The sequence below is a fragment of the Notechis scutatus genome, chromosome 1, assembly GCF_049901735.1.
Source record: "Notechis scutatus isolate UNSWTSFEM ecotype Mainland chromosome 1, rNotScu1.2, whole genome shotgun sequence".
In the NCBI taxonomy this organism is placed as follows: Eukaryota; Metazoa; Chordata; class Lepidosauria; order Squamata; family Elapidae; genus Notechis; species Notechis scutatus.
Window position 1 is genome coordinate 21,077,902 of NC_142009.1, and position 16,462 is coordinate 21,094,363.

Below are 16,462 nucleotides of genomic sequence, written 5' to 3' on the forward strand. Positions count from 1 at the left end.
CTCTGCACAGACCTTGTACAGAGGACATCAGGTTGGGAAGGCTGCTGAACAGAATTCACTTTGATTATTCAGTTGGTAGGAGCTCTCCAACAGTTCAACCCTCAGCTACAAATATTTTCTGCAGTCAGCTGTCCAAGATCTTGATCCAGGATTATCATACCGGCGTTGCAAAATCCTGGATGACCCTTAGATGACAGCAAACTAATAGCCCAAACTCTTTTTATGACCCTCTAGTAATCATCTGAATTTTTTGCAAGCTAAATCTGGTAATCCTACTTAAGTAGAAAGGACTACTTCTCAGATTTGTTCCCTAGTGACTAAATTTGGGTCTTTTATTTTACTTTGATATGAAATGCGTATGTTCCATCCTCTGAGCCATGCCATCTCCCCATGGTATGATATCAAAGAGAGCTTTTCAAGTAGCATAAATCTGGTAATTAAGAATTTCAAGGCTCATCTTGGCAAAGCCCAGTGTTTTGTAACATATCTTTCTAGAATTGCGAAACCCCACAATGCAGTATAATACAACGAGAAGAACAAAATGGAAATGATTCATCTTGATTTAAGAGCAATGCAGCATAACAAAAGAAATTTAGCACCGTTCTACCAGCTTCTCTTAAGGTGGCTGTTTCACTCATCTTCATAATTCCTTATTGCTTTTCTCTCATCAGCCTATTTTCTCTATGATATATTGTAAACAATTTAACATAGCCTCACAAAATTTTATGTGGCCTGTTTAACATTCACACGAAAGATTCCAAGGTAAAAGCAAAGACTGAACAAGTGGTAAAGGAGACAAAGAAAATCTTAAACTTCCTCAGACTTTACTCATCCCTTTATTTGACAAGGTATATCAGTACTGTTCCTTTGACAAGCAATCTGACCATTCATGGACTATCATTAAGCCATCCTTCATACAGCTCTAAAGGAACTGTCACTTGCTCTTCTAGCATCTGTTGCTAGCTGCTAATCAGATTTTGCTGAGCACATAACATTCGTCTAACAGATAAGGATGGATTGCAAGTGAGAATCTAAGGATCATCAACGAAAAGCCTAAGGATCAAGGAAAAGCATTATACTTTCAAAGAAACATAGAGCTACTGAGTTGGAGAATGCTTACAGATCAGAAATTGGGAACATTTTCCAGGTCACAGCACCAGTGGATCATTTTATGTGAAAACCTAAGCGGCCCCAGCTACCCAGTTGCTAAACTCTTGCCCAAAAATCTTAAAAGATCTTTCGCATGTTGGTTAAAATCTGGCGATTTCAGGATAGCTATGTGCACTTCTTGGAAGTTTTGGGAAGATTTCAGCATGCTGACCCAGGATAAATGCTTCTTGGGGTTCTATCAAATCCAAGAGCTATGGATGCATGTTGCTAGGGTGTCCACAGAGAGTCAAAATGTAAGTGTGTGCACCATTGGCGGGATTCAATTTTTTTACTACCAGTTCTGTGGGCGTGGCTTGGTGGGCATGGCAGGGGAAGGATACTGTAAAATCTCCAGTCAGAGGTGGCATTTGCTGATTCTCCGAACTACTCAAAATTTTCACTACCGGTTCTCCAGAACTGGTCAGAACCTGCTGAATACCACTTCTGGTGTGCACACATATAAAAAGGGGAAGGGTTTTAGTTGCAATGCAGTGTACATATCTTGCTGATTTTGACACCCACACGTATGGATAGCCTGTTGTTGCTGTAGCTCTGCAAATCACCTTCCTATTCCATCTGAGAAGCTCAATGCTAAAACATTCAGCCTCTTTGGCCTCTGTTTGAAAATATTCAGATGTTGCTTCCTCTGGTTAAATTCCCAAACTGTTTCTATCATCAAGAAATTTTCCTTAGTCTACCCTTGTATAACTTAAGCCCTTTGGAATTGGAAAGGTAAATTAAAAAAAGATTATCTTTGACCTCCTTGAGGTATTATTCAGTCACAGATACAGATACAGATTAATAAAGTTGGATGGTAGGCCATCTAGTCCAACTCCCCCCCCCCCAAGCAGACCTTACACCATTTTTGACAGATGGCAGTCCAGTCTCTTCTTGAAAGCCTCCAGTGATGAAGTTCCCACAACTTCCGAAGGCAACTTCTGTTCCATTGGTTGATTGTTCTCACTGTCAGAAAATTTCTTCTTATTTCTAGGCTGAATCTCCCCTTGATCAGTTTCCATCCATTATTCCTTGTCTGGCCTACAGGCGCTTTAGAAAATAGCTTGACCTTTTCCTCTCTGTGGCAGCCCCTCAAATATTGGAAGACTGCTATCATGTCACCCTTGATCCTTCTCTTCACTAGACTAGCCATGCCCACTTCCTGCGACCATTCTTCATATGTTTTAGCCTCCAGTCCCCTAATCATTCTAATTGTTCTTCTCTGCACTTTTTCTAGAGTCTCAACATCTTTTTTATAGTGTGGTGACCAAAACTGGATGCAGTACTCTAGCTGTGGTCTTACTCAGGCTTTATAGAGTAGTATTAGTACCTCCCTTGATCTTGATTGTATTCCTCTGTTAATGGAACTTAGGACTGCAATGGCTTTTTTGGCTGCTGCCACACACAGTTAGTTCACAACGATAAATCAGCCACTGTATTCTGTGGCCGTCCCCTGACTTGTTCTATATGCAGCTTCCAAAAAAGGTTTTCCAGATCTCATAGAAAAGTGGGTGGAGGGTCTTGGAAAGGTAGATTGGATGGAAGAACTCCTAAGGATTGTCACCTTTCACTGGAACAAGTATCTCCTTTTGGTTTTCTTCATTCTACCCTGGAGGGGAAAGGATCCCATTGGAAAGCAGGGATGCTGTGCTCAACTCTGTGCAAGTGTCCAGTTCTGCAAAGACATGGCAAGTAGATGACTTTCACTGCCAAGGGCCAACCTATATTGCTGCGATGATATCAGGGGTGAGCAACTTTGGGACTGTTGAAGGCTAAATTTATTTTGAGGAAAGCAGAAGGATACCTGGGAAAGTGATGGACTTTATTATCTGGAAATTGAGAGAGAGTCCAATTTTCCATAGGCTGCCTTTTCTCTCTCAAACACTTGGGAGAAGATGTTTTTGGAGGTCTGGTCACACACCCACACACACAGCATACCTAATCACTTAGCACCACTGTGCCTTCTTCCTGGCTCATCTCCATCCATCTTGTAATTGAATTGTGTGTGACATCAGTAACCCAAAAGCTATCTAGCAGGTCAAATTGAGATAAATGCTTTTATTCTAAGCCTCAGCAAGGGCCTGTTGGAGAGACAAAAAGAGGGGAAAAAAGCACAATGACATTGATAATATTAATTTCATAGTAACATGTTTAAAATCAGCCAGCACTGTACAAAAAGTAGGTGTCATATAGAAATTACCATCAAGATTACTATCTAATATTAAAGACGTAGCACAGCAGGAGAGTTGAGAGGGGAAAATATAATGCCAGTGAAAGATTGGCAAATACCAGCCTTAAAATCTGATAAAATATGCAGAGGCACAATGCAACGTAGCACAGAATAAAATTCAGTTCAAAAGCAAATCAAGTCACCTACTAGGTCACCTACTGCATATTATCTATATGTTGAGCTATTTTCTGAGTTGCTTTTTGGCCCAAAACACCATTTAAAACTTTCAAATAAGCCTATTTTAGAATTGGAAAGACTACATTTTAGAAATATTTTAGTTTAGAAAAGGACAACCATAAACAATCGAAGGGATGGACATCAATTCTTGGAATTCCTTTGCTGGTGAATTCTTGCAGTCCAGGTGTCTTCAGGTTGCCAAAGTTGAGAAACAGTGGGCGAGAGCATTCTCCAAATGATCTGACACTACAGTTTTTAACTAAAAAGTAAATATGATTCTATTAGAGAGAGATGATAATATGTCAGTAGTGGAGGAACTGGAGACAAAGATGTTGATTGGGTTCCCACATTCTTCTCTTTTTTCATCCTCTTTTCCTAGAAGGCAAGAAGGGAGGATATCCAAGATGTCCAAGAAAGTTGAGAGACTTAAGGCAAAAACAAGGAAATGTGTCCAAGAGGAGTACATGTAGACAAACTACCCAATCTGTTTCCCTAAAAGATTGTAATGGATAGAGATTACACAATGAAGTCACGAGAGCTATTTGTTAGCAAAAACACAATGCCTATGAGGTCTGTCCTGTTAATAAAGTATTTCTGAGTTGACAATTCTGTAAAATAGAAAAATGGGGAAAGCAAATAAGCAGCACAGAGTGGCTGGGTGCACTAAACCACGGGGTCTAATAATCTGACAAATGAAGGCAAATATACGCATCCCAGGACAATGTTGGATGATCTAATTTAGATTAGTCCCTGGCACCAGAGGTTTAATCTTGTTGTGGCCTGCCAGTGGCCAGCAGAGCTGGCAGCAGATTCGGATAGTGAAGAGGTTGGGGAGGAACATGGGCCAGTCCTGGAGTCTGGGGAAGGCTCTGACGAGTGCTCTGGTCAAAGGCAGAGATGGGGCCAGGGCCGTCTGATAGTTATCAGCTGCCTTCGGAGTCAGACACCAGTGAGGCAGAAGAACGGCTGGAGCCTGTTCCCAGTGTGCACATGCACAGAGCTGACGGAAGAAGGGAACAGCTAAAGAACAAGGGTCGACTTGGGAGTAAAGTCACAGGTGGACAGTGAATGGCCCCTCCCATAGAGAATAAAAGAGGAGCGAAAGGGGAGTGGGGTTTTGCAGGAGACCATTAGTTCATTTGGGTGAAGATCTGTTCCTGCATTCTTGCCAAGTATTGTCTGCTCCACTGTGGCATCTGAAAGATATCAGCCTGGCAACTCTCCAAGCCTGATAAAGGTCTGTAATGGTGAAATATCTTGAAAGACTGTTGGCTGGGACTTTGCTAGAGAGAAATTCACTGTAAACTAAATAAAAGGGGTTTATCGGAACGAGGAGTCAGCTTCGTGCTGTTGGGGAAGCCTAGGTCAGAACAAATCTTCTGAGCTTTCAGTCTCGTGCTGAAATGCATCCTCAGGGAACTTCTCTCTAGTAGAATGTGTGTTTTGGGCTATTCTGTGCGTGGTATTTATATGATGTCTACTGTGTGGGGCTTTTTAGATGTTGACTGGCGCTAGTAAGTAAGAGGTTTATTTATTTATTTTATTTCTTTATTTGATTTGTCAATCGCTTACAAGGGAATAGATATAAGTATAAACATGAGTAAGAATACAGGAAATAGGTACGAATAAATTTGGACAATAGGACAGGGACGGTAGGCTACAAACATTGTTGAATGAGCTGGCACAAAAACAGCCAGGGAAGTGATTGAATCCTGGGAACCGGGCCCCTTGTCAGTCAACAGGAGTTTCTAATTACCCCCAGTTTATCAAGTTAGAAGGTGAAGGCTTGGCAGCACAAGGGAACAACAGCCAGCAACTTACTAGCCAGCCTTCAACACTCCAATCAACATCTAAAAAGCCACACACAACAGGCACCATATAAATACCTCAGACAGGATAGCCCAAAGCATATACTCTGCTAGAGAGAAGTTTCCTGAGGATGGGCTCCAGCACCGGTCCAAAATCTTGGAAGACTAAACTTCTAGACCTGGTGACCAACCCAGATTGGATCCTCTAATAATCTGATTAGTTAAGTTCTCACAACATGCTGAAACAATCACTTTTTGGGAAACCACAGCAGATCAACATGCCCCATTTTTGGCTTAGTGTGTTGTGCAAAGCCAACTGAAGTTTCAAACTTGAATCATTAGCTTAGGTCATCAGTGATCTTTGAGATGTAGCGCTCTCTAAGCCAAATTTCCTAATGGATCAAAGTAGACACAGTAAGGGAAAATGAAGAATATTTCTGGCCATTTTATACCACTGTTAATTATTCTGAATTTATTATTATTATTATTTTTATTTGCTTCTGTTCAATAATGCCTGATTTTCTGAGACTGTTTGGACAAAAATCCCTGCAGTTTTCTTAACAAGGTTTTCCAGGTTTGCTATTACCTCCTTCCTAGAGCTGAGAGAAAGTGTTTGGTCCAAGATTCAGCAAAAACAACAGCAACATCAACAACAACAACAACAACCAGCAAAGCTGGTTTTGCACCCAAGACAGAACTAGAATCCACAGTCTTCTGGTTTCTAGTCTGGTGCCTACTGTATATCCACTATCCACTATAACCACTATCCCACACTGACCAGGTAGTTTGACTTTAATACAGGGCAAGACAATAGATTGTTCTCACAGTCACCTCTTATATTTCATTAATTCTAATAATATAAATGTAAAAATATACAGCTACATTCTGATTTTCCTAAAAGGCTTTCTTTTACTTTTTCTTTCTTTCTGTCTAGCTTGGAAAGTGCCATTACAGCTACAGGTCTCAGGGGGTGGTAGTGCAGAATTTGAGAAAGTATGCATAATATTCCTTGTATTTAAAACCCTTCAGATTTCATAACTGGGGCACATTGCTGGATTCCATTTATCTGGGCATGGATTATTTTTTTTACTGGATTTTTAAAATAAGCCCACAAAGACTTTTTTCTTCTTCTACATACTTATTTCTTCTGATTAAAACAGGCCCAAATCATGTGGCCCATGTGGAACTGTTAAAAAATATATTCAGTTCCACCTGGAACACGGAAAACAACCAAGTTAGATTCTTAGTTCCCCCTAATCCAGGGGTAGGATTCTACCGGTTCTGTCTGGCTCTGTAGAACCAGTAGCTCTGAAGAGCAGCAGACACAGAATTGGTTCTATGTCTGCTGCTGTTTTGGCCTGCCTGTCCTCCCAGGCTTTTACCTGTCCTTTATTTCCTGCTTTTTCAACCTCAGCTGCTTTGCGCGGCACAGCTGCGGTTGAAAAGCAGGAAAATAGTGCTTTTTCAAATGCTGCACACCTGCGTGCAGTGCTGCTCAGCTGTCCAGGCAGCACAGCTCACGACGTTTCACACGCGCACGCAGCAAATCATAAATCAACCAAACCGGTAGTTACACCGGTACAGCTTGCCCTCGGAAGTTGTAGGAGCGCCATCACTTGAGACCTTCAAGAAGACATCGGGCTGCCATTTGTCAGAAATGGTGTAGGGTCTCCCGCTTGGGCAGGGGGGGGGTTGGACTAGATGACCTACAAGGTCCCTTCCAACTCTGATTATCTGTACTCTGTTATCTTTTTCATTAAACTAGATATGCCCAATTCCAGCAACCATTCTTTATATGTTTTAGCCCCCAGTCACCCCTCTTCTCTGCACTCTTTCTAGAGTCTCAACATATTTTTAACATCATGGTGACCAAAACTGGATGCAGTATTCCAAGTGTGGCCTTAACTAAGGCATTATAAAGTGCAGTGGTGGGATTCACATTTTTTTACTACGGGTTCTATGAGCGTGGCTTGGTGGGCGTGGCAGGGGAAGGATATTGTAAAATCTCCAGTCAGAGGTGGTATTTGCCGGTTCTCCGAACTACCCAAAATTTCTGCCACCAGTTCTCCAGAACTGGTGAGAACCTGCTGAACACCACCTCTGATAAAATGGTATTAACACTTCACCTGATCTTGATTCTGTCGCTGTGTTTATGCAACCTATAACTGTGTTGGCTTTTTTGGCAGCTTCAGCACACTGATTTATAATGATTCACTTAACAATGGCGGCAAAAAAGTTTGTAAAATGAGGCAAAAAACTTCACTTAACAATTGTTTCACTTAGCAACATATATTCAATTATGCTCAATTGTGGTCATAAGTCAAGGACTGCCTGTATTCTGTGTGCCATAGAAAATACAATGAAAAAGTTTATTTGCATTGAGAAAAATCGCCCTCTGCTTCTTGGCAGCTTTTGAATCTCCAGGGTGCTGTGCCATCAAGGACAGTCAACACAATTCCCATCCTACCTGCTTATTTTATGGCTTCTTCCCTTTGTGTTGTTAAAGGCCACTTTTCCTTTGTTTACCTATATAAAAGAGGCTGAATTGTCCTCTTGTGCTACAGAGCTGTCAGCAGAGCTTCTATAGCAAACAACCAAAGAGCTTTTGACTGAATGAAAAGTCAGGCTGGGATACAATGAAGTGACACTTAATACATTTAAATGTAAAGTGCTGCAGGCTGGGAAGATGGCCTGGGAAGAGGTACGTGCTGCCAGCCTGTGTCTTTGTTTAAACACTAGACAAATTCAGCAAGGAAGGCTCATGTCTCTGCAGCTATTAACCAATACATTTCCAAAAGAAAGGAAACATTTCACTCCCAAAGAGAGGACAGGCCTAAAATTGCTGTTTTGTTTTCAGATGCTACTTTATATAGGTAGAAATGCAAACATGGAAAAGATGGTTAGCATTTAAACTGAAAGGCAATTGACTATGCTGTAGCAGGGAAGACGTAGTAGGTGCCTAGGACAGCTTGGATTTCTGGGAACTGTAGTCCCTGTAAATTTGTGGTTGATGGGGCATTGCTTCAGATCTGGTATTCAGCAGGTTCTGACCAGTTCTGGAGAACCAGTAGCAGAAACTGTGAGTAGTTCGGAGAACCGGCAAATACCACTTCCGACTGGCCCCACCCCCATCTATTCTCTGCCTCCCGAGTCCCAACTGATCAGCTGGGTCTTCTTTGGTTGCCCTGCACAGGAGAACGAAGCTGGAAAGCAGGTTAGTGGGGTGGGGAGGGAATGGGGATTTTGCAGTATCCTTCCCCTGCCACACCCACCAAGCCACGCTCACCAAGCCACATCACTCCCACCAAGCCACGCTCACGGAACCAGTAGTAAAAATTGTTGAATCCCACCATTGGGGTGCTTAGAGTCTTAAGCAAAGAAATAAAAAATGCCTCCCAAGTCTTTTTTTCTGAGATGTAAAAAACTGAATCCAGGAAATCAAAGAAAAGACTTGTTCTGCCACTAGGCCCTTCCCCTTCATATTTATGAAAGCCTCGCCTTATATTACCATTTTTGTTTTATTTATTTCATTAAATTTAGTAGGGCTACCCTTTCAAGCAGACTTAGGACGGCTTACAAAATCAAAATTGAACTATCCACCCATCCTTATTCTTTTTAAATAAGTTTATTTGAAAAGGAAAGAAAGAGTGAAAGAAAATAGGTACATGGAAATTACGAAATTACAAAATACAGATAACAGAAGAGAATAACAGAGTTGGGAAGGACCTTGGAGGTCTTCTAGTCCAACCCCTACTCAAACAGGAGACCTTATACCATTTCAGACAAACGGCTGTTCAATCTCTTCTTCAACACCCACAACTTCTGGAGGCAACTTGTTCAACTGATAAATTGTTCTCACTATCAGGAAATTTCTCCTTAGTTATTACAGGGGAAAGATTGCAAAGAAATATAATAAAAACGAAAGAAAGTACAAATCATTCCACTGGATGAAGTATCTCATTTTAACTTTATAAAACCACTTGGATTAAAACAAATCCAATCTAGATTAAAATAAGATCCAACCTAAAAACTAAGGAGAAATTTCCTGACAATGAGAACAATTTATCCATGGAACAGCTTGCCTCCAATAGATGGGGATGCTCCATTGCTGGAGGTTTAAGGCAACAATTTGTCCCGGAGGTTGGACTAAACGATCTCCAAGGTCCTTTCCAGCCAATGATGGGATTCAAAAATTTTTTACTACCGGTTCTGTGGGCGTGGCTTGGTGGGCCTGGCAAGGAAGGGATACTGTAAAACCTCCAGTCAGAGGTGGTATTTGCCAGTTTCTTCGACCTACTCAAAATGTCTGCTACTGGTTCTCCAGAACTGGTCAGAACCTGCTGAAGAGCACCTCTGTTTCCAGCCCTACAATTCTATGATTCATGACATTTTAACAACACTAGGCTGCAAAATGCTAGGATAAAAGTTCCTAGCGTCTCCTGAGCTGTGCTTGATTGGAAAGACCTGTTTCCACCTGGAATCTGTCACAGACCGCATGCCTGGAATGAGATCTCCCTGAAGGTCTAGATTGCTCCCACTTGAGTGATTGGTTTTCAGCCAACCGTCTCTTCTTTCTATGCTAACTTCTACTTTATTGTAAGTTGTCACTGATGCTTCAAGCAGTCTTGAAACTGGCACATTAAATTAAAGACTAAAGGTCACTCCCCTCAGCCACATTCTCTGCCATTTGCTGAGAATCCACATTAACCACGTGCTGTTTCTGTTATAACCCAGACTATTTTCATCCATATAACAAGGGCAGGCTGTGTTACGTTTTGTGTCTTCTTCCTACTTCAGTGCTACACTGGGTTTTTGATGTGCAAATCCACTTGCCATTTGCGCAGGCAAGATAGGCAGATACCAGCAACGAGTAGTCCTGCAGAAAAGACAGCAGCCTAAATTAAGAACATGGTTTTGAAAGCTAAACTAGGTGTTTGAAGTGGACCTGTCAAAATAACATTGCAAAAATCTGCAATTATTGCTAGATAGTAATTACTTAGTTAAGAATATACATCTAGTATAGCATTTTCCCACCTTGGAAATTATAGCAAAAAGGAGACATGTTTCAAAATGAGCCAAAGCAACATTGCAGCCCATCTCATGCCAAGAACAAGTTCGTAGTGCTAAAAGAGACAGACTGTATCTTTGGAAGCCCATCTCTTGATGATCCAGTGGGATTTCTGAACTTTAAACAACTTTAAAATGTGTGGACAGACTTCAATGCCCCAATTCCCCAAGCCAGAATGGATACAACTCATTGCGGCACAACTCACCGTTGGACAATTAAGCAATTGGATTTAATTATTTAAACTAATTTAAAAACTATTTTAATTTTTGTATATTCACATTTCATTTTGTCTCTCCCTTGGCATCCTTTCTTTAATGATTCTATTCTACCATTTCTTCAATATTAGTGTAACTGAGTTGGCCATGGTGAGTTGGCCACAGGAAGCATACCTCATATGGTGAGCTTCATTCATCTTCTCCCATGTTTTCCTTGTAATCTGAGCCAACTCTTTCATTCTTCCCAGACCACTGCTCTGATAGCCTTGGGAAATTAATATTCCCAATTCCCTGGGTCTTCATGGTGACTGCAGAAACTTCCATCTCTTTTGGCTATAATTCATCAGCATTTATTTTTTACAGTCTTTGCCGATTCATCTCCCTCTTTGCTTACTTTAAGGAGCAACCTTGCTCAGGCTGATAGTGTTTGAGTAGTGAGTGAGGGCCACATTCTAAAAGAAATTAGAAAGTTGAATTTAAGGTATTAATTATAGAATAAAGCTTAATTAAAATTTCTTTAATGTACAAAGACAAACCAATCAATCCCCTGACTGCATATACACAATTAAGAGGGCTTGAAAATAACATTCAAGTCTTGGAAGTCTATAAAAGCTAGGTCTATAAAAGATCGGGGTCTATAAAAACCTATATTTATATCCTATAATAATAATTCAGGATATAATACTGCCATTCTCTTTTTATTTATGGTAACAGCATCTCAAGTGCCAGGTATTCTTCAATTTTCCTATAATATCCAAGTGAGTAGAAGGGATCCTGGAGGACCTAGAAACCATATCCTTATCTCTTCTGCTTAGAATGCATCTTAGCTATCATGAGTTGCCAATACAAGCAGCCCTCAACTTACAACCATAATTGAGTCCAATATTTATGTTGCTAAGTGAGACAGTTGAACTGAGTTTTGCCTGATTTTATTATCTTTCTTGCCACAGTTAAGTGCATTTGTTAAGTTAATAACATGGTTGTTAAGTGAATCTGGCTTCCCCATCAACTTTGCTTATCAGTATCAGGTCGCAAAAGGTGGTCACATGACCTGACACACTGTAACCATCATAAATATGAGTCAGTTGCCAAGCATCTGAATTTTGATCACAAGTCCATGGGATGCTGCAATGGTTGTATGTGTGAAAAACAACAAGTCCCTTTTTTCAGTTCTGTTGTAACATTGAATAGTCACTAAATGAACTGTTGTAAGTTGAGGAATACCTGTATAGTAGGATCCAAAAGTAATAGTGGGCTCAAGAAGATAAAATTTATGTATTTATTTTACTTATTTATAAGATGTGTTGGCTGCCCATCTCTCCTCATTCATTCTTGTGATACAGAAAAAAAAAATGGAGAAGAAATCAACATTAAAGAAGAGCGTCATTGTGACCAAATTGTGCAATATCCAACTGGCAGAGTTTCTTAGAACAACCTTTTCCCACTTGATCCTCCTCAAATTGTTGTGGATTCTGAGTTCCTGGCCAGTATGACCTGCTCATCTGTTTACATTAGTAACAGTCCTGACAGCATAAAAGACTTCCTTTCACCTTGAGTTCTGCCTTATCTCCTTGCTTCTTTCTGAATAACAATACGCAGAAAGTTCTTCTGATCATATTCTCCCCATTTGTTTCACAGTTTTTAGATTATTATTTTTTTCTGAGTCTCAGAGAGATTTACCCTTGTCAGCCAAGGTGGCTGTGATCAATGGGAGCAGAGCACCTTTTGATTCTCTGTGCATAATGAGGAAAGGCTGACAATCCATTTCCTGCATCTCCAAGAAAAAGGACACATGGTGAAGCTCATCCTAACAAGTTCTCTCCTGCTGTGCTTCATCTGATGAGCTCAGAGAAGGGCAGAATTCGATGGATGACTTTCTAGCACCCTGCCTCCAAAAAGTGCCCATGCTTGGCCTTAGAAATACAAGAGTGCCATCATCCAAGCTTCATAGGACAGGCAATATGTGTTAATTGTCATCTGCTAAGTGTGGGCAGTCTGCTAGATATTTTTTTTAAATCTTCGTTGGGTTTAAATTAGAGTAAATTGACAAGAGGAGGTATGTCTAAAAATGTGTGGATATTTAAACAAATCAACCCAGAATTCTGATTTGAGGACCAAATGACCTGTCTTAAATTATCCTACTTTGGACGCATTATACAAATAACCAACCCTCTGGAGAAAGCTCTGGTGCTGGGAAAGGTGGAAGGAAAGAGAAGATGACCAGTAATAAGGGTAAAAGCCAGATTAGGGACAGACCATCATAGATAAAAATCAATCTAGGTTGTTGCTGAGGAGTTGAAAACAATGTAATGGAACATAATCAATGAATCAACCAGTCAATCAAGTATGTCTATCCATAGTGCTGGACTGTAATAACTAAAGGGAGTACAGGAGAAATCATCAATGAGAGCCAATTATTGGTAAGGTAAGCAACAGAGAAGAGTTAATTTTATAAAATGATGGTGGACTATAGCTTGGCTGTTATCTGAAGCAGTACTGAAGTGAAGCAGCTTTTTGATCAGATCTAGTGTATTTGTGACTTTCTTAATTCCAAAATGCCACTGTTTCTCTTGCTCAAATAGCTACAGTCTAGGCTACCAGAGGAGAGCACGGGGTTCAAATCCAACAGATAATCAGAGTTGAGAGGGACTTTGTAGATAATCTAATCCAACCCCCTGCCCAAGCAGGAGACCCTACACCATTTCTGACAGATGGAAGTTCAATCTCTTCTTGAAAGTCTCAAGTGATGGCACCCCCACAACTTCCGAGGGCAAGCTGTTCCATTCAGTGGTGGGATTCAAAAAATTTTTTACTACCAGTTCTGTGGGCATGGCTTGGTGGGCATGGCAGGAGAAGGATACTGTAAAACCTCCAGTCAGAGGTGGTATTTTCCAGTTCTCGAACTACTCAAAATTTCCACTACTGGTTCTCCAGAACTGGTCAGAACCTGCTGAATACCAGTTCACTTCCGGTTTGAGCTTCTTCAGTGACAGACCGAAACCTCATCTCTGTAAGGCTTTGATCCATGCCCGCCGCTGGAGCGCCCTGAGCCAGCTGGTTTTGGGGCTAAGCCACCCCGTAGAGGTGGTGAAGAGGGGGGAGACTGCCAGCAGGGTTGAGGAGAGCCTCATCTCTCCTCCCCAGCTGGCCATTACTCCCTTTCCCAAAGGCGGTTGCAGCGATGGTCAGAAATGGCCACCACAAAGAAGAACTCGACCGGAAAAGAATGTGCAGGAGGAAGATAAGAAGAGAAAGTTTTGGTTGACCAGTTCAAACAGTAAAAGCAACAAATAAGGTACCCTGGAATTGAAACTGTTAAAAAACAATAACATTGTTCCCTAAGAAGATTTTTAAGCTGCGAAGGAGAGAGAAAAGGGAAAAGATTTGGTTTTCTCCTTTTCCTATACTGACAGCTAAGAGACTTAAGCAAGAAATTGGAAAAAAAATCCACTTTGACATCAATAGGCATTTAATGCTGAAAATAAAAAGTCAAAGGGATAATAAAGATTTCTGGATAATTAAAAGCTTTTTGAAAACAGGAAAGGAGAGAAAAAGAATAAAAGGGTAGGATCTGGAAGGGAGGAGACTGCCTGGAATTAAAAAAGAACTTACAGCAAAATCTCAACAAGACTTCCAAAGATACATTCTAACTGAAATATCACAACAAAAACCCCAGGAAGAGAAAGTCAAAAAAGAAATAAGAAGATATAACTCGGGACTATCTGGATTACTTGATGATTTCTGGATTCTTGGTTATTGTTTTGAATGACTAAAATCAATTGGGTGGTTGTTTAAAACTGTTTAAAATGGCTCCACTTTTAGAAAAACTGAAAATGAAACTTAAAAAGTACCAAGAAAATGCACAAGAAGGGAGAGGTTCTTTTGGCTTCGTATTTCAGTTTTTAGAAATGGAGATTTGGAATTATGAGAAACAACAAGAAATGCCTGCAGAACAAGAAGATTGCGACAAAGAAGAAGCCATCTTTAATGAACAAGTAATCTTAGATGGGGAAACAAAGGAAATGGGGGGGAAGAGAACGGAAAGTTTAAGATTGGGAAAAACAACTCCAAAAAAAAATAGAGTGAAAAATAAGTATCACATCAGAAAGCAACAGAAGAGGGAAATGCAGAAGAGAGAATTAGAACTAGAGAGACAAGGGGGTAAAAGGGGGAGGGAGAAGATGAGAGGAAAAAAAGTTATAAAGGACAGAAGCAAAATATAGAGAAACAGGGCCTATTTAGAGATAATGGGTGAAAACTTAATGGAAAAAGGGATTCTGCAAAGGTACATAAGATAGTGTGGATATATTAGAAGCAGAAATAATTTTAGAAAATATGAAACAATGTATGATTAAAATGTCTGATAAAATAGCTATTGTAATTCAGTGGAATGCTTGTCAATAAATAAATATAACAAAAGGTATATTTAATGATTGATAAAACATATGTGAAGAGAAATAAGGGAAAATTTAATTATGGAGATTATATGTGTTTTTAAGGAAGTATGATATTTAATTGAAAAGAAGTGTTAAAGATGTTAAGATTTTAATGATTATTAATGATAGGACTGAACTGGAATGGAATGAGGGTTTATTATTACATATATTTACAATCTTTCTTTTTTTAAAAAAGAATATAGTGTGTATTATAAGAATGTACCAAGCAGAATTCGATTGGAAGTTATGTATTATGTATTATATTGAAGGTCATAAACTTAAGGTATATATTGAAGTTTAAATAAGAGTTGAATGGATGTAATTAAAAGATATAAAAGTGTCATACTCCAATTAGTAACTACAGGAGAAAATTTGTTTAATGAGAAAAGATAATATGAAATTGAAACAGAAGACAAAAGTATAAATATAATGATTTGAATTGAGATGAGATAATCAAAATAAAATTGAGAAAATTAAAAGTGGGGAAAAACTATATAGAAAATGTAAAATAGTATAAGATATGGAATAGAATACAAAAAGGAGCATGAAATTGAGTTTTGTGTCTGTATAAAGAAGTTCAACCTGGGACCATGCTATTTTCAAAAAAGATGTTTTACTTGTATTTTGTATGTGTGAAAACCCAAATAAAACTTTATTAAAAAAAAAAAAAGAACCTGCTGAATACCACCTCTAGTTCCATTGGTTGATTGTTCTCACTGTCAGAAAGTTTCTCCTTATTTCCAGGTTGAATCTCTCCTTGTTCAGTTTCCATCCATTATTCCTTGTCTGGCCTTCGGGTGCTTTGGAAAATAGCTTGACCGCTTTCTCTCAACCATACATGGATAATCTTGGGCAAACACTATCACTATCACTGAATCTAATTTACTTTATAGAATGGAGGTTGTGATAAAAAGCAGACGAAAAGAATATTGATGCTGCCTTCAGTTCTTGGAGGATGCGTGAGATTTAATTACCTTATACAAGTAGTCCTCCACATACAACCACAATTGGGACCAGAATTTCTGTTGCTAAGGAAGGTAATTGGGTAATTGTTAAGTGAGTTGCATCCAATTTTATAAACTTCATTGTCACAGCTGTTAAGTGAATCAATGCAGTTATTAAGTGAATCATGTGGTCATTGAGTGGATCTGGCTTCTCCCATTGATTTCGCTTGTTGGAAGCTGGCTGGAAGGTCACAAATAATCATCATGTGGTTGCTGGGATGCTGCAAATGTCATAAATACATGCTGGTTGCCAACCGCCCAAATTTTGACTGTGAGGATGCTGCAACGGTTGTAAGTGAAGAACTGGTCATAAATCCCTTTTTTCAGTCCAGTTGTAACTTCCAACAGTTGCAAAATTAATGGTTGTAAGTTGATAGA